This window comes from Cupressus sempervirens, chromosome 6 (genome assembly GCF_028749045.1).
Source record: "Cupressus sempervirens isolate cs-2001-9-10 chromosome 6, ASM2874904v1, whole genome shotgun sequence".
NCBI lineage: Eukaryota > Viridiplantae > Streptophyta > Pinopsida > Cupressales > Cupressaceae > Cupressus > Cupressus sempervirens.
Genome location: NC_143123.1, coordinates 671,290,152 through 671,313,005, shown reverse-complemented (window position 1 = coordinate 671,313,005; position 22,854 = coordinate 671,290,152). Strand labels below are relative to the sequence as shown.

General features: G+C 33.7%; 1 pseudogene; it reads right to left on the bottom strand.

Moving 5' to 3' along the window:
* Positions 1 to 1,097: 1,097 nt before the first annotated feature.
* Positions 1,098 to 4,023, bottom strand: LOC149553972 (glycerophosphodiester phosphodiesterase GDPD4 pseudogene; annotated as a pseudogene).
* Between the last annotated feature and the right edge of the window lie 18,831 nt (positions 4,024 to 22,854).

Sequence of the window (22,854 nt, the reverse complement as noted above, 5' to 3'; positions counted from 1 at the left end):
GATTGATAGATTTCCTCTGAATTGGAAGGTATAGCTCCCTTATGGAATGATATGCAATGAATTTGTTTTATTGCCTAAACTAACTGGGTACGTTTTTAACCCGAGAACGAAAGAGGAAAACCAAGTCAATCCTAGGCAAGATTTACTCAGGAAAAATTTAGATCCTAAACCAAACCAACTTCGAGAACTCACACATGTTATGACTCCTCGGCTTTGGTGATGCAATAATGTTGTTAGTTATGCAAATGCAGCAACATGAAGTTAAAAAGAAAACATCTAGAACTTTGCAACATAAATAGATGAAAGTACTATGATCTATCACCCATTCACCATTTAGCTGAGAATGCAAGAAAGTGCTTAAGACTGATTATAACAATACTCCGATTGGAAGTAATAAAAAAAAAGTGATGCCTAAATGCTCTGATTCATAACAAAACCTTTCTTTTTTTGAAGACAACAAACATAATACTCAGATTACATTTGCTTACAATCTACAGCCAAATCTATTACAAAGAACCAAAATATCCATCTCTAATGCATGAATGAAAATGCAGAAAATTGAATGCTCTCCCCTGTACTCCAACTCTCTGACTGTATGTAGAAAAAGAACCTATATGCAATGCAATAAAATATCTAAACTAAAATGCCCTCTCTTCTCTTCCAGCTCTCTGACTGTCTGTAGTCAAGAAGAAGACCCCTTTTCAATGTCATCGAATTACATATTTAACACTTTCCCTCTGCTTAGCGGTGACTTTTAAGTTGCCAAGATAACTCTTTCTTTTAAGGAGTTGATTAATCATTTTCATCTAATCCTCTTGCTGGCTGATGGCCTTCTATATAATGCCTTTGTAATTCTTTTTGAATTTGAAACTTTACATCAATTTACACTTTGGTTATTGTAATCAAACCATGGATTAATAATTGATATTCTGCATTCATAAAAAAGTGTTTATTTTACATTCAGTAGGTTCCTCCTTTACATCTTTTCTGACCTTTCATATTCAACTAGATCTCCTTTTAAGTGACTATATGTGCTATTCATTATGTATCTGATCACTAAAAATTCCTCTTTCTTTTGCTGCAAGTTGAAGGAAGCCTTAAGTATTAGAGAGTGGGTGAATCTTTCTTAACTCTCTGTGTGCCTTTGTAATAAGATTCTCACTCACTAAAACATGATCAACTCCAATGACCTCTACTCTTTTCATGCAAATTAAATTTCTTTGAATTCCAGTTATAGGATCTTTCATTACAATATATCCCACCACAACATCATGCAACAACTTTTTCAATTCTCTCACTAAACTGTCTATCTTGGCCCAAATAATGCAATTTTTGCATTGAATCTTGTTGACCATTGAAAGTAAGTCTACTACTAGACCTTCTTCAAAATGAGGGGGGCCAACTTTTGCATCGACAATGACTTGCTTGACTGCATTTGACACAAACTTTAAGGCATCATCAAGAGTAGGCACTTCTTGATGTTGGAATTCTTTTGAAAATCTGAAGCCTACATCCAATCATTTAATCTAACTCAAATTTAAATTTCCCACCTTTATAGTGTTGTCACCAGACATATTTTGCAAGTCCTTGTCATGTAGTTCCATCAACACACCATCACAAGAATGAGATGCATCAATTTCCATACAGTTAACTTGAGATTGAATAGCTAAATGATATGCAACCATCGTATTTGCTAGCGCCCTGCTTGAATCACTTCCATGGGCACACACGAGAGGAGGATTCTGTAACTAGCCACATTTTTGTCTTTGTATCTCAAAGATAAAATTGACCAAGCCATGATTGATTTGTTCCCTAGAGGTCTCGTGCTTGATCCCCACCTTTATTTCACTACCACCCTCTGGTTCTGCCAAGAATTTTTGATGATTTTTTCTTCTATTGTTGGTTCATTATCATCCTCCAAAACTCTTGCATCCCCATCTACTAGTCTATCTATTTTCATCAGATCATCACCAATATCATTTGGTATTGCGTCAATATCACTTGCCCTTCTCAATATATCGACTCTTGGTATTGGAAAAATAGCATCTTTTGCATTGGTAGGACCTAAAGCAATGACTCCATTTTGCTGACCTTATCATGTGGCGCAATCAATAACATTCCACTATCGGAGGCACTCAAAATGATGTTCGTGCCTTTCTTCAAGACTTCCAACCTCTTAAAACTTGGCTTTACTAAGTTACCATATGCAACTAAAACTGCTAAAGAGCTATTACTTCCAATACCTTGTAGTTTTGTTGCAAAAACACAAGGCCCACTCTTACGCTATTTTCTGATTTCCAATTTTTCATACTAGCGAACATTCATGGTAGCAACTGATATTGCTCTTTTTTTTAACCTCGAGTGTTGGCTAAGTGGGCCTAGGCTTCACATAACATCACTTTTTCATGTTCATCCATATCAACTGGATCAGGCCTTGTAGGTTTGGATTCTGGATTAGGATCTATTTCACTAGGCATCAACTTCTGAGGATCATCAATAGGTTCATATTCTAAATGTAAAACCTCCACTCTGGATAATTACCAGAAGCAATGAATTGGAGTGCATCTAGGGTGAAAAAAATAGGGATATTGTTTCCCACAATGTCAAATTTTCTTTCTCTTGTAAATGTTGCAAAATTTTCAATCAAATCATAGTCCTCTAGCAAAATAGGGCCTCTATTTCCAATGGTAAGGGAGGAGGTGTTATTCCACACTAGAAACCCTTGATTTTTCATAATGAAGGGCATATTGAAAGCACTTGATGATCGATACTTGTAAAATTTTTATTGATAATTCTTCTCCTATTAGTGACACTTCTCAATTTGCTGTGATGGTTTGAATGGAATGCATTATTTGTGTCATGATCATCTTTGAAACATTATCCATAGCACTACTATAATCAAGGCATCCATCCAACCCATATGTGACAAGATTTGTGTTGTGAGCTTTAGAATTGATTTTTTGTTTGGGATCTTAGATTGTCAAATTATTAACTTAAACAGGATCTTGGTGAATCCTCATTTGAACTTTGAAAAAGCTTGTAATTCTGAACCTTCTAAACTTTGAGAATTAAGATTCAGTTTTAGTGCTTCTTTCAAATGCTATCTTCTTAAAAGATGAATTCTACAACACCATCATTAACAAAATGTACTAACAAAAGATTTACTTGATCGACTGATTTGGAAGCTTAAAAATGGGGGACTGGAAGTGCACCTACAAGTATAAGTGCTTGTGTTGATGACTTCTCCTCCTTTGGCTTCACCATAATGGCATACCCTACTCATTCACCTTTCTTCAAGTCCTTTAGGAACTCTTTTTCACTCATCAACAATGTCTTAGTAGTACCCTCTTATACCTTATCTTCTTCCACTAATGACTATATCCTATAGGTGACCCCATCCTTTTTGAATGAGTATTTATTTTCCTTCCCATGATGAACTACCTCTCTATCATACTAAAAAGTTCTTCATAATAGTAGATGGAAAGCATCCATAGGAAGTAAATCACACAAAATCTTATCTTGTTACTTACCAACAGTGATGTCTTACCATACTCGTTCATTCACTAATATGTTATGCCCCTTGTTCAACCAAGTGTTCAACCAAGTCACCCTATAAGGACATGTAAGGGGAATATTTGTTAGGCCAAGCTTTTGTACTACCTCCTCTAACATCACATTGTCAATAGACCATGAGTCTATGATCACCTTGCATACTTTTCCAAGTATCTTGCATGTGTTTTTGAAAAGTTCTCTCCTTTGTTTAGGTTCCTCCTTCACTAACTCTTTGACCAAGACTTTCATCAACATGAGGTTCTCACCCTTCTCTATTTCAAGGTCCATTTCCCCTATTTTCTAACTATCTTCCTCTTGGACATAAGTTACCTTCTTTTATCCATAATATGATGATTCTTTCTCTAGACATCTATAGTTAGGATGCCCCAACTTACTAGAGTGGTAGTATTTCATGTTATCAAAGTGTGAGCTTCTATTGCATGCTACTCCCATACCTATCTCTGCCCCCATTACTTTATCCTCTTCCTATTCTAGAGCCTCCCTTTTGACTAGTCTCGCTAGATTGTTCAATTTGTTTGGAGTCTTCATAGCCTCTATAATCATTAGTGCAATGCCCTATCTAGAGATCCTTGGAACAAGGATACATAAAAGATAAGATTTTTTTTAACAAGTATAGATGCACATGAAAATCAACATAATAGGATCAAAAAGATTGCAATAGAAGACTAAAAAAAATCCAAACACCAATAGATCTCCAAAAGCCACTACTAACCAAAAATGACAACTACAGAAGTCACAAAATGCATTCAAATCCTATGGTTTGAGAAATTCATAAAGGGTATCCTAATAACCTCTTGAAACCTTTTGGCTAATTCAAAAAGTGCCCATTGGTCACTCGAGCAGGTTTTCTCATAGACCTAGGTGATACTTCCATATAGCCAACATGATACTTTTCCAGTATCATATGACACTTCTTCAATGGGTGTGTGATACTTTTAGGGTTTGTATGATAGAGTTTCTATGGTCATGTGATACCCACCCAGTATCATATGACATTTCTCTAATGGGTGTATGATACTTTATAGTATATGAAACAGGTGGAAAGCATTTCCATCTTGGTAGGTTTAGTACCCTCTTTTAATATACATTTTTCACTTGATTCCTTCATTCTAGATGAAATTAGGGTTAGGATCTTGAATATTTTCCTTAATTTCTCTCCTCTATGGTTCTATTTTCTAGGTAGGACTTAGGAATAGGTCCCCTTAGGCTTCATATTATTCATTATAGTATTTTGTACCTAAAACTAGCATTTAGTCCTGTTCTAATCTCATTTATAGGTTTCTAGGCATCCTTGAGATCTCTTACTTTCTACTCTAGCTGGGTTTGGACCCCTAGGTTGACCCTAACCTAGGGAAAGGTTTAAAAGGACTACCCTAACCTAGGGTAAGGTTGACCAAGTTAACCCTAACCTAGGTTAGGGTTGAAGTCATCCTTGATCTTCTTTAGGATTTGATCCTCCTTTTAAATTTTGGTTCTAAAGGGCCCCAAAATCAATGTTGGGATTTCAAATCTGAGTGTGGAAGGGTTTTAATTTCAGATTCATTTGTTTATTTTCCTCCTTAGTTGGTTATTGTGATTGGACCATAATTCAAGGTGAAATTTGAATTATGGGTCCTCACATTACTCTGGGAGCTTCACCTTGAAGCCTTTATATAAAGACTCTCATTTAGCACTTAGTTTCAACAAGAGGTCATAAGAAGCATACAAGTGATGGTGAAATGAAGATGCAAGATTACAAGAGAATGATATAGAATATCAAGTTATTATGGATATCAAGCATTTTTGTGAAAATACCATTATAAATAGCTATTTGGAATAAGAGAGATCCTATCTTCCTTGATACACCATTTATCAAGATTTAAGCATTCAAAGATACAATCATGGTGTAGCAATTATGGATTATGAGTTTGGTAGGAGTACTTTAGCCTTGGGGGCTTCATATGCTTTGTTATCTTATTTGAATATATGAAATATTTTATCATACATATTCATGCTAGGGTTTCAATTTAGTGGATTAGATCTTGGCATTACATATTCACTACACTCATATTCTATTATATTCAAATATTCGTGGAGGTGGAAATCATGAAACTGGGGTTTTGGCTAAGGAAAAACCCTATATAGCCACCCCAAAAACCCCATTTTTAGATATATGTAGCTGTTGTTTTGAAGATTTGAGTACAAATTTGGATATCTCATTCATGAAACTTTTGAGATCTCCAGAAAAAAATTCATTAGAGTAATGCAAGTTAAGGTCGACTTTTTGGAGCACAATTATGCCCCAGGGTAAGATTATGCCCTACTATCTGGGTCAAGGTCAACCTACCCTCAAGGAGATACAAATTTTCTGGGGTTTCTTCATCTCAAAATTTCTAGAAATTGTACACAAGCATTAGAAAATAGATATCTCCATATTGGTTCTATTTGTAGCTATGTATCTTATCTTGTCTAATTTCAAGCATTTCCATTACTTATTCCATATCAACTCTAAAATAATAATTGAATAGTAGTGGATATTATAAAAATAGTTCAATATCTATTTTTACCCTATTCATTTTGGTGAACCCATTTTTGACAACTCTTTCTTTTTGGTGTTAGATTTAAATATTGCATAAGATTTCCTTTATTTATATGCTTCAAAATTGCAAAAAACCTACAAAATTTCTTTTAAAATATAAATATGTTTTCATTTTCATTCTTTTAGTGTTTCAATATGTATGATTCTTGTTTGGAATACTTTGATGAGGGTTTTATTGCAAAATAAGATAGATTCCCTAATGAGGTGTATGGTAGTGAGAATGAAAATGGTCCAGATATGATATCCATTGATACGATTCCTATCTCACTCTCCTCCACAACCTCTCCAATTGACCTTTACCATAGGGTTTGTGCATGGTTATCCACTATATACAACATTGATAAACAAAAGATGATATATCCTACACCTTTGACAATGAAGAAAGGATGTCATCAAATAAAAATTTAGGGTAAACCTAGAGATCCTTTTCATTTCTTTGATAATATTGATTTTTTTTCACATGCTTATCACACATAGAATAACCCTCAGCCTATTGTTCTAGTTTCTTTATCACCTTATCAACCTATTCTTCCTCAAGATCCTAAGTTTTCTTCTACCTTTTGATGGCCCAAATTTTCACCTAGCAAGGATTTTGTCAAAACTTGTGAAAATTAGGAAGAATTATGTTTAGACATACGTAGGATTTTCGCAAACTTTGTTGACCCTCAAAAAACACTGAGGGAAAAATGTTATGTTTTATGTTTCAATTGAGATTAATTTTAAATTTCCTTGTATTTTAAAATAGGGCTATGTGAAAAATCTTACTTATATCTCTATATCCCTAAGTTTTAAGCTAATGTTGCTTTATGTTTGATGACCTTTTATCATTTGAGTTACAACATTGTGAAGTCTCTTTAATCTCAACAACACTCTTCTTTCCTCACTAGCCATGTTCAAGATTGTGAAGAGGAAAAATGGTCTATTCTCATCTCAATATGAATTCCCAATGGTTAGTACAACCATACAGGTTTGAGATGCAAAAGAGAGATGGCTTGGAAAGCACATGATTACAGGTTAAATAAGAACTAAATAAAGTTTAAGTTGTAATGTTGTGAATAGAAGGAAGTGGTCAAAAAAATGGTTATTGTAACATCATTCATCTAAGGGGCATGTTCGAATTAATAGTTGTGAGGATGTAGACAATAAAAAATGTCATAGTCCAGTAAGTATTGAGTATATTTTAAGTTGCAACTATGCGAATAGAGGGAAAAGTTAATAGGAATATCAGCATAACATCATAAATGGTTAGATAAAATATGAAGACAAATTTGAAAAGATGAAAAAAGGTAGCAGTGGTTAAAGTTAAGATTAGCATATCTTCACAAGTGGTTAAAGGAAACTTTGAGTTAACATAGTGAGGCTGCAAAAGTTTGTAATTGTGCCTTCAAAGGATTACTTGTTGAGTTAAGAGTTTAAGTTGTAAAACTATGATAAGAAGAAGATAGTAAAGATAAAGGGCTAGCACATGATTAAATGATCAAGCCATGAAGGAAAATTATATGTTGCAAACCTGTGTAAGATATTTAATAGTCAAAAGAAATGTGTATCACTCTTTCACAATGGTTTGAAGAAAAGTGACAAGTTAAGCCATGATGGTGCAAAATGTAATCATGCAATTAAGGATTTAGACCACAACATCACTAAGGTTTATGATTGACTTAAAGTCAAAGTTGTGAAGTTGAAAATTCTATTGAAATCACTATTGAAAGGTTTAGCTTCTGTTACATCTTTGAAGTTGGGAGCTTGAAAATTGAACTTAGAATAGTTGAAGTTGAAAGTTGGTGCAAAATCACAAGGTTTTTAGAAATAGTTAAGTTCTTTGTTGTGAATTTTCCAAAAGAGATGACAATTAGAAAAGGTACGAATCACATTTCTACATGGTTTCAATTTTTGTTAACATCTTAAGTTATGAAGTGGCAAACAACTATTGGTCACACTTTCATAAGATTTCAAAGATAGTTAGATTGTTAAGTTGCAATGTTGAAAATGATGAAGTAGTAGTCAAAGAAAATTCTTAGAAAAACATCACATGGTTAGAGAGGATATAAATTTTGGTTGTTGCAAGGAAGTGATAAGGTAATTGTATGAAGCATCATATCATCATAGGAATAAAAGGTGTTAAGCTCCAAACCATAGCAAAGATGTGAAGTATTGAATAGAGAGCTTATCACTAGATTGTAGTGGTTAGAAGGTTAAAGTGAAAATAATTTTTGAAGCATTGAGTAGAGGGAATCACATCCTTGTAGGCTAGGTCTAGCAATTAAACAAAAGAGATGTGGAGCTAAAAAATAATAAGAAAATTCCTATTTGAATTGTCGCAACTAGAAATAAAGAAAGAGAAGAAATAGTGGTGAAGTAGTGAAAAGGTGGTGATCTCATCATCACAAATCTCAATTATGAAAGCATAATTTTTTTTTTAATGGTCATTTCTAAGCTAGATAAAAAGGGGATGAGTTGGATGTAGGAAATGTGAAAAACTGTAGATTTTGACAAATTTTTGAGAATTGATAGGTTTTTGAAGTGTGCCAATTTTAAAAGTCATCAATGTCATGTTCTTGTTGTAGAGATAAACAAATTCTAAAAGATAGGGAAGTTTTCATTACCAATTTCATAATTGTTTGAGTTCTCTAAGAAAATTTTGAGCTATAGAGTGATTTTTAGTATTTTTTCAGCATACAATTTACAAAGTTGATTGAATTCTTTGAACAAATGGCTTAGCAAGAGGGTGAATTTATTATAGAGGTAGTGATTGAAGAAAAAACTTCACAAAAAAAATCCCTAGATTATTTTTTGAAGAGTTTATATGCATTATTCTTGGTTCTAGTAATGCACAAGCTGCAAATGATCACATCTTTAGAGATCCATATGCATTTTTTAGAGATGTAGAGGTCCATGACAGAAATGGATATCAGTTGTTCTAGTTCTTATATAAAATTAGAGTGGAGAAGGTTCTAGTTTACAACCCCTAGGTTAGGAATTTGGTAAAATTGATCATGCCAAAATTATTTGTGGATGTTGACTTGCTGAAGGCTCTAATTAGATGCTACAATCTAGTAGGCAAGTCATTCCACCAAAGAGGTAGAAGCATCTTCCTCACCCTAGATAAAGAGACATTCATAGAAGCATTTGACCTAAGAGGCCCAATGGCATTGCCTATTGATGTGGATGAGCTAACTAAGAATTTCAAGAAACATAAGAACTTTAATATGGGTAGGAAAATGACAAGGCATATCCTTTAGTCCCATAAAGAAAAGGGAGGAATTCCAAAGAAGAAGGAAATAGAAAAGATCATGCCTCTTGAATTATTTCAGAGATATTTTTATAATATTGTTTATGGCTTGAATAAATTCCTAGGTTTAGATGGAAGCATGAAAGCCCTTAACGGATACTATGTTATGGCTCTAAACACCCAAGATGCCAAAACCAATGTTGGGTATGATTATGTAGCATACATAATTGACAAGATACATGAGGAGATCATTGTTTCTTAGAAGGAAAATTAGAGAATTTTAGATTCCCTCATTATTTAATGATCATGCATTTGATCCTATTCAAGAATGTTGATTCTTTTGATTGGGGCTTCTTTGAGTCCACTCAGGAGTGGGGAGAAAAACTACTAGTACAAAGGTCGACAAGGGTATGGAAAAGGTTCTAACCATATTCCAATATCATTTCTTTTACAATGATTTTTTCCATCCCGTGTTAAAGATGATAGGAATAGTGAATGAAAAGATTCCTAGAAGTGTTAGAAAGGTTGTTAAACCTAAAACATGTTTTGATGTTGGTAAACAATTAACTCATGATTATGGAAGTGTCCTTTTGTTTGATGAGTACATTATTATTAGGATATTATAATATCCTCATCCACCCCAAATTCTTCCCAAATATGTCCCTGAGAGACTAGGGTTTGTAGAAGTGTTCTGGCAACTAGTTTCACTAAATAGAGAATACCTAGGTAAACTTGTCAAGAAGGGAACATTCTTTTGCAGATACACCAAAGTATGAGACTTTGAGATAGGAAAGAATGCCATTAAGGAAATTGATTCCTATCTAAGAGAGTGCAAATTGCCAACTGGGCCAGCTAGAGCATATGACCCCTATGATGTTGTTAAAATTGCCTTAAAAAAATGAGAGGATACAACCTACCCCCTAAAAACACAATATGGGAAGAGAATGTCATTGTTGATAGATTAAATGAGGATGTATGTAGGGGAAGGGTGATCAAGTATAGAGATTTTTTCAGCCTTGAGTAGGAAATGTAAAAGGAAGATCCATCCTTCAAGTGATTCTATCCTAAAGAAGACTATTGGTAAAATTTGGACAAGCGTATAGAAAATTTTGATGAAATAGCAACACCAGTCCTTGAAGCAATAAGGAAAAGGTTTGATCCTAAATAAATTGATGAAGACATAGTTTTTGAGGTCACTATGATGAAGAGGATTAGCCTAAGAGCTTAGAGTGTGCAGAGAAAAGAAAGAAGAAATGAAAGATGGTGGAAATGCCACAAAAAGCTCAAAAAAAGGTCCTACAATTTTTTCCAAGAAGAAATCAATATTTTGATGACATTAGAAGGAGATATTTGGTATCTTAGGCATCTAACAATGGACAAAGAGAAAAGAAATTATAGTTGAAGGCTTAGATGATGGATGATAGGATTATTAAAGACAATGAATTCATGTGTGATGATAATTTCATCAAAATTAAAGAATTCAAGGGTTTTCTCTTCAAACTGAAACAAAATGAATTATATTTGCACATGAACCTAGGGGATTCTAGTGAGGTGGTTACTGGAACTACAAAAATATGACCCTACCAATGAAACCCTCACTGTGGAAGAGGCTGTAGAATTGGTGAGAAGAAGTGGAATGATTGTTTTTCTAGGATGGGATATCAACTCATCTTTTCTGTTGAATCAAATGAGAAGACAAGATAAGTCAATTTTATTTGAAGATGAAAATCAACTTGGAGAGATAAGAGGCTTTGGATATGACATTGATGCACAAATAATGGAAATATAGAGTTTAGCTCCAGAAAAATAGAAGCCTACTTTAAAGGAGATCAAATAATCCCCAAGGGGTAATGCTATTTTCTAGAATGTAAACTCCACCTCTAGTAGCCAAATTTATGAAATGCACACTATAGTGCCTCTATTGGGTAAAAATAAGATGAATACCCTTCAAGCACAGCTAGAGGGAGCCTATGAGAGATACATTAAAAAAAGGAGGAGCTATGATTGTATATGAGCAATGTTAGTATGCTAATAGAAACAAAATTTAAATAAAGCTTCTACAAACTAAACAAAATTCATAAACTTCAAGATAGACTAAGATGAACTCTCAATTGAGAATATGAGCCATTAATAGGCCCTTTCAATGAGAAGCTCTCTTGTTGAGTAGCTTTGTCTAAATAGATAGGATGTATGCTCAAGCTTATGCTTCAAAAAGGGCTTCAAATAGAGTTGGAATTTGGGTGTGAGTGTATGGTTTTGATGTAAAATGGCTTCTCAAAATGACATTATGACTTTACTTCATGGATTGTGTTATTTTGAAAAGGTGAAGGATCCAATTTATAGGCAAGAGGCTTGAGGGATTGAGGGCTACGATGCAAAGATGGGAAAAAGCTCATGGAGGGCTTAGATTGCATGAGAGGAGAGCACATGGATTGTGCTTCCTTACAACCAATCAAGGAGTGACACATGTCACATGGTGAGAGGATGGAGAAAACGGGAAGGATGAGTCAACAAAGGAGGCTCAAGGGATAAAATCTTCATAAAGACCCTTCATAAGTGCTTGTAAGAGCAATAAAAGGGCTTGTAAGAGTCATTTATGACCTAGTGGACTTCATAAAGTTTTATGGTTGAGATATTTTGAGGGAGATGAGAGCAATTTCGACTTGGGCTTGATTAGGAGGGTTTTAAGCTTGCTTAGGATTGTGTAAATGATTAGAGGATGGATTAGGATGGTTTAGGATTAGCATAGGGATAGGCAAGTGGATGACATTTAATGAGGGTGGGTGAAGGAGGAGATATTTGTTAACTTTGGCTTGGGTTAGTAATTCTTAACCCATGTTTAGGGAATGTGACAAGGTTACGAGGGGATTAGGATTAGGTTTAAAGACATCTTCTAGAAGAGTCTAGACTTTGGATGAGGATAAAGACTTTCTAGAATAGTCTAGAATTTCCTAAGATGAGGATGAAGACTTTCTAGAAGAGTCTAGAACTTCTTAGGATGAGGATAAATTAGATTTTTAGGAAATAAATAAAGTTTTATTTATTTCAAGTGTTTGGGTTGAGGAGATATTTATTAAAACTTTTTTAATAAACATGAGGATTAATATTTAATCTTAATTAAATATCTTGAGTTGGGATTAGGGGTAGGAAATGATGGGATTAGCCTTTAATCGAAATTAAAGAAGAATTATAAGATTTTGGAAGAGGTTATTGGTCTCAAGAAGATTGGCCAAGTTTTGGGCAAAAAATAAAATTTTTATTTATTTTAAGATTTTTGGTCAATTTATTAATTAAATAATTAATAAATAAGGAAATAATGTTTAAATAAAATTTAAACATTTTTGGGAGGGATTCCTTAATTAAATATTTTTAATTAAGATAAAGGGATTTAATGGCATAAAAATTAATTAATTAATAAATGATGATGTCATCAGGACTTTTTCAGAAAATAAAAATACTTTATTTTCTAAAGATTTTTAGGTGTCTACAATGAGGAGGAAATGAAAAAGATATATGTCTTGGAGAAAAATACCTTCAAGCTAGAAAATAATATAGCAACATTGAAGAACACTTTTAGAATAGCTACAAAAAATCATGACATATATGTGTAGATAGAATGCTAATTACCTAAAATAGAGGAAGCATTAGAGAAAGTAATGGAGATAGATGATGAAGATTTAGAATCAGACAAAGAGATAGAAATTAGAAGAATTAAGAGTTTCCTAATTCATTAACTAAATTCTTTAAAAGTAGTCTCATAAAACTAGTCTCATAGAATGTACACATCAACTACCTTGTGTTGTAAGGAGCATAGTATAGATGTTTAGTGGTTGTTTCTCTATTGTCTCTACTTTTCACTACAAGGGGTCCATATATTCCATTATTTGATAGTTTGGCACCTATATTGGCTCAAAAAAAATATCTTCCAAAGGTGATGATTATTAAAGTTAGAAAAATGTTAAATAAGGTAAAGGATTTAAATAGTTTCTTCACTAGAAAGTTACAACAAATTCAAAATAAGATGAAACAAATTGTTGCAGGAACACCTAGTTTTGTGCCCATAATTTTTGATAGTGATGGAAAGATTAAATACTAGGTAGACTGGTCATCCTCTTTTGATAATATTTTAGATCATCCCAAGCTCTTGGCCCATAGTAATAATGAAGCAAGTGTGATGGTAATGTATGATATGATTGATATGTTATACAAGACAAAGCCAAAGATGTCAAAAGTAATTATTGAGGTTAAGGAAATAATTGGTGCCAAGTGAAACAAGTGCCTTAAAGAATCAAATATAGTTAGGGATGCAACTTGGATAGATTTATATATAGATGTTGCCATCTAGGAGGTTATTGTAGATATTAAATATTTACTATCCAATGATAGTGACTAGTATGGCATAAAGATGAATTTAGAATGTAGTTAGAGGAAAAAAGAGAAAAGGAAAACCAAGGAAAGTGATAGGAGCATGAAGACAAACAAAATCATCTTTGAGACACCTACTGAGAATGCCACCTCTCAATTTCATAACTGCATCCAAAGTTTTGAATGAAATACAAATAATTTTTATCATGTAACAAAAGTAAATATCCTTTTATTTTGTTTCCAATAGTTTTTTGACATGTGTCCCCTAATTTCAATCTTGTTGCAATCCTTCCTATAAAAGGATTTCCAAGATGTGGATTTGAGGTCCAAAATCCATGTAATTTTTAGTGTTATGCTATTTTGTATTTGGTCTAGTTAGCCTTTGAGTTAATATTATATTTTGTATTCAATTTTTGCAATCAAGGAAATCTAGTGAATCTTGAATGACATGCTATCATATTCTAAGTCATTCTTGAGTTATACTAGTAAATGTATTGTTTTCAAGGAAGATTAATACAAATGAAAGTTCTACCATATATGTACCTCCAAATTTTGTCTCTATTTTTTATATACTAGTTATGTTGGCATTGAATGAGTAAGGTTCATAAAATTTAATGCAACTAGGATGGGTTGCAGTTGTTGCTTTTAATTCAAGGAGTTAAGTAAATGCTTCTATAAGGAAACTTGCAATGAAGAATATAACCATTTCCACATAACTCATAATAAATCTGAAATAAATATGCAAATAAAATCTACATGCAAGAGAGTAGACAATAGACACACAAAAATGTGACACAAGATATGAGGGAAAAAAAATCAAGCCTCCAAAATTATCCATCACCATGTATTATAAAAAAAACAACAACATTGTAAAACAACCATGGAAGCCTTCAAAACCATAGGCACAACCAAGAAATCCATGTGAACAAGCATGAATCCACACATCCAATCCCATGCTTCCAACCTTCACAAATGTTCCCTTGGTTAACTTGTCAAGACTTGTCCCGCTCGACTATTTTCCTTTTTTTCTTCTATCTTTTCATATCAACAACTACCCTTATGGTTGCTTATATAATAGCAAGTCCCACAAAACCACCAAGTTGTATTACATAAACCATGTGCTACCTAACCCATTTACCCCACTTTTAACATTAGAATTTTAATTATTTTCCCCAATTTTAAATAATTACATGAAGTATTATCACAATGTTAAATACAACTCATCAAGTATATCCCATGGCTGTTATGATAAAACAATGGATAGAAATAAAAACTACATGCAAATATAACTAATAACAAAAAATAATATGTCACATAGAAATGAACACAAGGAACAAAGATTTAAAGCAGTTCGCCCAATCCCTAGGCTACATCCACCAAACTGCAGGTCCAATATTATTACAATCCAATGATTACAACCTGATTACAATCTGTGATCCCTTACAGCTCAATACTACTACAAGAAGAAATTTTGCATCATGACATAATGAAAATACCTAACCCTAAACCCTTCTATACAAGTACTTTCCTAATCAGTCACCACAATCTAACAATCTCCCACTTGGGGACTGATCAGGCTCCACACTAAACAACAATGGAAAGCTTTACATGTTACATGTTTATCTAGGTGCTTCTTGATACAACATCACATAATTGATGCAGGGAGAATAAAGAATAGCTAGGGCCTAGGACACACCCAGCTATAAGGCTTTCTAGGTTACTACCAGATATAAGTACATTAAGATCCAAGTTCCAACTATAAATTCACACTTTCTAGTTCTAATTCACAATCCTTCTCCAACTTATTTGCTACTTACTTACTACTTTCCTACTTGCTACCTCTATTGTACTTAAGTCTGAAACTAAACACTCTATTTATGCTCACCAAAATGGCTTACAAAATATTCTAGAACATAGAGAAGCCACCAATTAGCTCTCCAAAAATATAACTATCTATACCAAAATTAAATATGAGCAAAGTCAGCCCAAACTAGAACTAGACACAGATTAGTCAGCAAATGAAAGCTTTTCAAAACTGGCACTCGACATCCATATGAACTCAGCAACAAAAGGAATCACTCAGAAACTTTCAACTTGGAATCTAAAGGAATCACTTGACAACAAGAATCACTTGGCAACCAAAGGATTAGCATCAACTTAAGAACTCAGTAGTAACTGACAGAATGAACAAAAGTCTAGGATTACAAGGAACCCAAGATGCTCCTACATTAGATAACCAAGGTTGGAGAAAATGATTCTCTTGAATTGTTGAGATGTCACAACCTTAGCTGAATCCATCTCCAATTGAGATATCCATGAAGCATCTTCCATAGGTTTGTTCTTACATTTCACCAAATATTCATAGTAATTTTTTACTCTTATGCTCTTGCCAACTCTCTAATCTAATATATGTTCAACTTCTTCAATCTACTTCTTACGATAATCTTTTAATACAACAACTTCATCATCTAACTCATGATACTTATACAAATCAGCAACATTAAATATAGGAGATATGCCCATGTCATCAGGTATCTCTACTCCATAAGCATGACCACTATCAAATTTTCTCAAGATCTTACAAGGTCCAAACTTCTTCATTATCAACTTACTATGCATTCTAATAGGAAATCTTCCTTTCTTTAGATTAACCATTATCTCATCACGAACTTGAAAATCATGATGTCTCCTAGACTGATTAGCGTTCTCCTTATACTTCTAATTGCTTTGTTCCAACCTCAACTTCACTTCCTTATGAAAAACTTCATAAAATCAGAAAATTCTTCTACCAAACCACTTCTCTCCTCTTTACCAATAATATCTCTCAAATCCGATACTCCTCTAGGCTTCATTCTAGTAACAATCTCAAAAGGTTTCTTCCGTGTACTCCTATTCACAAAATTATTATATGCAAATTCAGTTTGTGCTAATACCATCTCCCAATTACTTGACTTATTCCCAACTAATCATTTCAGAAAATTACCCAAGCTTCTATTCACAACCTCTATCTATCCATCTATCTGTAGATGGAATGTAGAACCACACTTCAACTCAATACCCATCTTCTTACACAAAGTCTTCCAAAAATAACCAACAAACTTACTATCTCTATCCAAAATAATACTTCTTGGTAATCCATGTAATCTCGCAGTCTTTTTAAAGAAAATTTTAGCAACATGCTCAGCATCTGATGTCTTCTCACATGGTATGAAATGAGCCATCTTAGAAAATCTATCCACCACAACAAATATGGAATCATATCCCTTCACTGCCTTAGGTAATTAAAGAAAAAAAAACCTGTACTAATGTCACTCCAAGGTTTTTTAGGAACAATAATAGGTGTATACAAATAGTATTATGACTTACTCCTTTTTCAACTTGACAAACTCCATGACTCTTCACTAATTTCTAAACATTCTTATACATTTGTGGCCAATAATACTTTTCTTTCAACAAAATTAATGTCTTATCAATTCCAAAATGTTCAGCCAATCCACCACTATGATTTTCCTTAATCATATTCAATCTCATAGAACTTCTAGGAATACACAACTGAATAAATTTAAACAACATACCTTCTTGAATGAAATATTCATCATACTTACTTGTGTGATTTTTCAGATTTGGTGCTCTATACTCTCTCCATGCCTCACAAAAATTAGGGTCATCATCATACAACTATTTCATTTCATCAAAACCAAGAAGTTCAACCTTCATTTTAGTCAACAAAGAACATATTCTACTCAATGCATCAGAAACTTTGTTAGTAACTCTACTCTTATGTTTGATCACAAATGCAAAATTCTACAAGCACTCAATCCACTTCATATGTCTTTGATTCAATTAATGTTGACTTCCCAGCTATTGTAAAGCTTTATGATCAGTACACAACACAAACTCCTTAGTAATTAAATAATGTCTCCACTTCTTCAATGCTTGAACAATGGCATGAAATTCTTCATCATACACAAAATACTTCTTTTAGCATCATTCAACTTTTCACTAAAGAAAGCAATAGGCTTACCTTCTTGACTTAATATAGCTCATATTGCATTACCACTTGCATCACATTCAACTTGATATACTTTGTTGAAATTAGGTAAAGCCAATTCACATAATTCACCAACATTTTGTTTCAAAGTCTCAAAACTCTTGTTAGCTCCATGTGTCCATTTGAATTTATTTGTATCCCCCCTCATTGTCTCAGTCATAGCATTACAAACAACACTAAAATTCTTTATAAACTTTCTGTAACAACTAGCCAACCACAAAATGATCTTACCTCACCCACATTCTCAAGTGTAGGCCACTCCAAATTTTCTTTACCCTTCTCAGGATCCATCTTCAAATCATCAGCTAAGACCAAAAATCCCAAATATACAATTTCCTCTTGCATGAAAGAACACTTTTTTAGATTAATCAAAACCTTTTCCTCTTTCAACCTCTGTAATACTTGTCTAATATGCTCAAGATTTATTTCCTTAGTCTTAGTGAATATTAGAATGTCATCCAAATAAAAAATCACAAACTTACCCAAGTAACTTTTTGGAAATTCATTCATCAACCTCATAAAAGTACTAGGTGCATTAGTCAAACCAAAAGGCATAACCAACCATTCATACAAACCATCTTTTGTCTTGCAAGCAGTCTTTCATTCATCACCTCTCTGATTATGATCTGATGATAGCCACTCTTCAAATCAATCTTGGTGAAATACTTTTCTCCACTCAAAAAATCCATTATGTCATCCATCCTTGGCATAAGAAACCTATATTTCACTATGATTTTATTAATAGCTTTGGAATTAGTAAACATTCTCCATTCTCCATTCTTCTTTGGTGCTAATATAGCAAGTATAGCACATGGACTCAAACTTTCTCTGATCAAACCTTCTTGCAAAAACTCAAGCACTTGTATATTAAGTTCCTCATTCTCTCCAAGTGTCAATCTATATGGTGCTTTGTTTGGAAAGCTAGCTCTAGGAATCAGATCCATACAATGACGTATGCTTCTTACTGGAGGTAAACCATTAGGAATATCTTCTGCAACAATTTCTTCATACTCATTTAGCAACTTTGTAATTTCTTCTGGTACTTGACTATGACTATCTATTATCACTTAGTCATTACCAACTTCTACTGCTTGGTCATTACTACAAACAATCGGTCCTCTAGGAACTATAGAAAAACAAACTTGACTCTTCTTTACTTATTTTTCAAAAAAAATTGTATTAACCATGCAAACTTTTATTGTAATACAACTAACCTCATCTTGGCTTTCAATCAATAGCAGCAATATTTGCTTCTTCCCATTTACCCAAAGAGTATATTGATTCAATCTTCCATCATGCACAATATATCTATCATATTTCTAAGGTCTACCCAAAAAAATATGACAACAATCCATGGGCATAATATCACACAAAACTTCATCAAAGTAATGTCCAATTTTTGAACTTCAGAAGGCATTGCTCACTTACCAATATCTTATGCTCATCTTTGATCAATGAAACATGATAAGGTTTGGGATGTATCAGCCTCTACAACTAAAAATTTGTAACCAACTCTTATGATGCCAAATTTGTTGAACTTCCACTATTAATAATCACCTTGCAACATTTTCTAGCCATCTTGCATCTTGTCTTGAAAAGACTTCTTCTTAAAATAGGTTCCTCATTGCTTCCCTTATTACATAAGGTTCTTCTCACCATTAGATTTTCTCTAGCTTCAAGTCCACTTGGTGAACTCTCAAGGTCTTTTTGAAGCACATCATTTCTATTATTTTTCCCACTTTCAAAAGATCTACATTCCAAGGATCTATGCCCTTCTTTTCCACATCTAAAATAATTACCATGGGAACCACCTCTAGGGTAAGAATTACCTCTTCCTTAGTAAGATCTAGTAGCTCCTTGGTATAAACTACCACCTTTCCACTTAGACTTGTCTTTGTCATCATTCTTCCACTTAGATTTTCCTTTATCTTGCACAAATTGTTAGATTTTTTACTTTCTCCATAGGATCTATCTATGGCTCTCTAGAATCTATCACCTCTACCTCTTTGTCTTTGTTCATGCTTCTTGGTCAAGATCTCCTCAACTTTCAAGGCATATTGATATGCTTCTTCCACACTTTCCAACTTCACAAAAATTATTTCATCTTGAATTCCTGATCTCAATCCATTTAAGTACCTTGCAATTTTCTCAATATCATCATCCACATGTCCATATCTAATGTCCAATCTATAGAATTCCTCAATACACTCCTTCATGCTCATGTCTTTTTGCCTTTAATTTTGCATCTTTCTCAACAAGATAACTTGGTAATTAGTAGGAAAGAATCTGTTCTTTAATTTGTTCACCATCTTTGTCCAAGTTATGATCTTATCCTTTCCTCTCCTTTTTCTATTAGTTTGTAAATGTTCCCACCACACTAAGGCATGACGTTTCAGCTTAGTAACTACAATTTTCACCATTCTATTATTAGGAGCATTTTCATAGTCAAAGAACTTCTCTGTATGTAAGATCTAATCCAACACAATATTGGTATCTAATTTTCCATCATAAGAAACAATTTCTATAGTAGGCTTTGAATTTTTCCTAGACAACACTCTCAATAATCTTGCTTCATCTTGATCTTCTTCAAGTTCTAGATTAGGGTTTGGTGCTACTATCTCATCATCACTTACATCATCAAGATGTACTCTTCTCCTTTAGGTTATTTCCACATAATTTATCTGGCTACAATTTGTCTTAATGTATCTAATATTGCATTATCAATATTTCCTCTACCTGAAACCATCTTTACAAATTAGGCTCATGCAAGATCGTAACCCTCTACAAGTTATAGGTCAAATCTGTAGATCTACCACCCTACAACCAAATCTAAAATATGGTTCTACATGATCCAGTCTCCATAAGGACAAACCACAAGCTTTGATACCACCTAATGTAGGGAGAATAAAGAATAGCCATTGCATAGGGCACACCCAGCTATCCAGATCAATTTGCAAGAGTCAACACAGTGGAAAACAAAATACAAATATAACACCAAGGAGAGAGAACAAGATAATTTATTGATTCATCAAGAAATAGTAAACATGCCTAGCTTAAGGCCTTCTAGGTTATGACTAGGTACAATTACATTCAGATCCAAGTTCCAGCTATAAATTTGCACTTTCTAGTTTTTCTTCACAATCCTTCTCCAACTTACTCTGCTACTTACTACTTTCCTACTTGCTAGCTTTGTTGTACTTAACTCTAAAACTATACACTCGATTTATGCTTGCCAAAATAGCTTATAGAACATTCTAGAACATAGAGAAACCATAAGTTGGCTCTCATCAAATATAACTACCTAGAGAAAAATTAAATGTGAGCAAAGTTAGCCCAAACTCAAACCAGACACAAATTACTTTAAAAATGAAAGATTTTGAAAACTAGCACTCGACATCCATATGAACTCGACACCCAAAGGAATCACTCAATAGAAACTCCAAACTTGGCACACAAAGGAATCACTCAGCATCCAAAGGAATCACTCAATAGAAACTTTGAACTTGTATCCAAAGGAATCGCTCAACACTCAAAGCATCACTCTAACATCAACTTAGGAACTCAGTAACAACTAACAAAATGAACAAAAGTGCTAGACAACAAGGAACCCAAGATGCTTTTGCATCAATGATAAAATAAAATAATAATAATTAGGAAATATTATGCAATGTGTGCAACACCCATAATCTCAAAAATCTCCCACTTGTTGTATACATTGCATAGGGCCAATCTGTAGCCACATAAATGAACAAGGGAACAATCCCTGCCAACACATCCACCATCATGGATCAAAGTACACCAAGTGCTACATCCTTGTACCCACAAAAAAATAAAAGTATCCAACATCTCAAACATGAATGGTCCCACCTCCTATTATGCCACTATCACCGGACATACATAAAAGCCATCCAAAGAGAAAGCCAGCCAACCTATTGCATTAGAAGATCATAAAATCCTATACCAATTAAAATTTCAAGCAAAACCACCAAATCCAAATGTAATCACATGTATCTATAGTTTTCAAAATATCCATAGCTGAAATAGCACACACAACAAGTGTCATCCCATCCAACTATTTGTACCTCCATAGGTATACCAAGTGAATCTCACATCATCAATATATCCAATCTGTAACCTAAAATCACATGCCTCAAGGGCAATACCTACTACATATATACCAAGGAGCTCCCAGTGCAAAAGATAATGTCAAATCTATAACCAATCCACTCACAACATCTCAAAAAAGTGAATCCACGTAGTCTTAAGGACAACCACAACACATAAACTAATAATATTCAAGAATAACTCTCATAATAAATCTCCAATAGTTTCCCAAGTTCTCCACAACCAATAGAGGAAAGAGATAAAGGAATAACCATGCCATCTCTCACATAACATACATGGGCACAAACTAGTGATCACAATCTCTAACCAATCTCAAATCCAATGTAAGAAAAATTGAACATCTAGGAAGATAACCAAGACCAAAGAGAAACCATGCAAATAATAATGTGTATTATGTCCTTCTATACACACCTCTAGATATAAACTATGCAAGTATGATCTCCTCCATTAAAACCCAATTGAGAATTTGCAACAATACCCAAACCATACCATATAACTAATCATGGATGTAAGCCTCTAACAAGAAGGTCAAACTCATAAACCATTCCTAATCCAAGAAATATGCCCAATATAGAACTATCTCCCAAAGTCAACTAGCATAACAACATATGCAAATGGAGATAACCAGTGTTAAACCATCTCTCAAATAAACCCTCCAGAATTAACTCATGTACCGTAGCTCAAGATCCATATCCATGAAAGACAAGCATAAACATAATGCACTTGAGAGAAACAATGGTCTATACCTCTCAAGTAGCAAACCACCAAGTAGACCAAGAGTGGGGAATTCTCATCAAGATATCCAAGTCTCCAATCAAGACTCATCTAAGAAAAATATCCTCTCAAGTCCATATTAGGTGAATATCCCTCAAACTTCCTACTAAAACCATCAATTGTCCCAACAAACAATTCTCTAATCCAAGAGAAATTAGC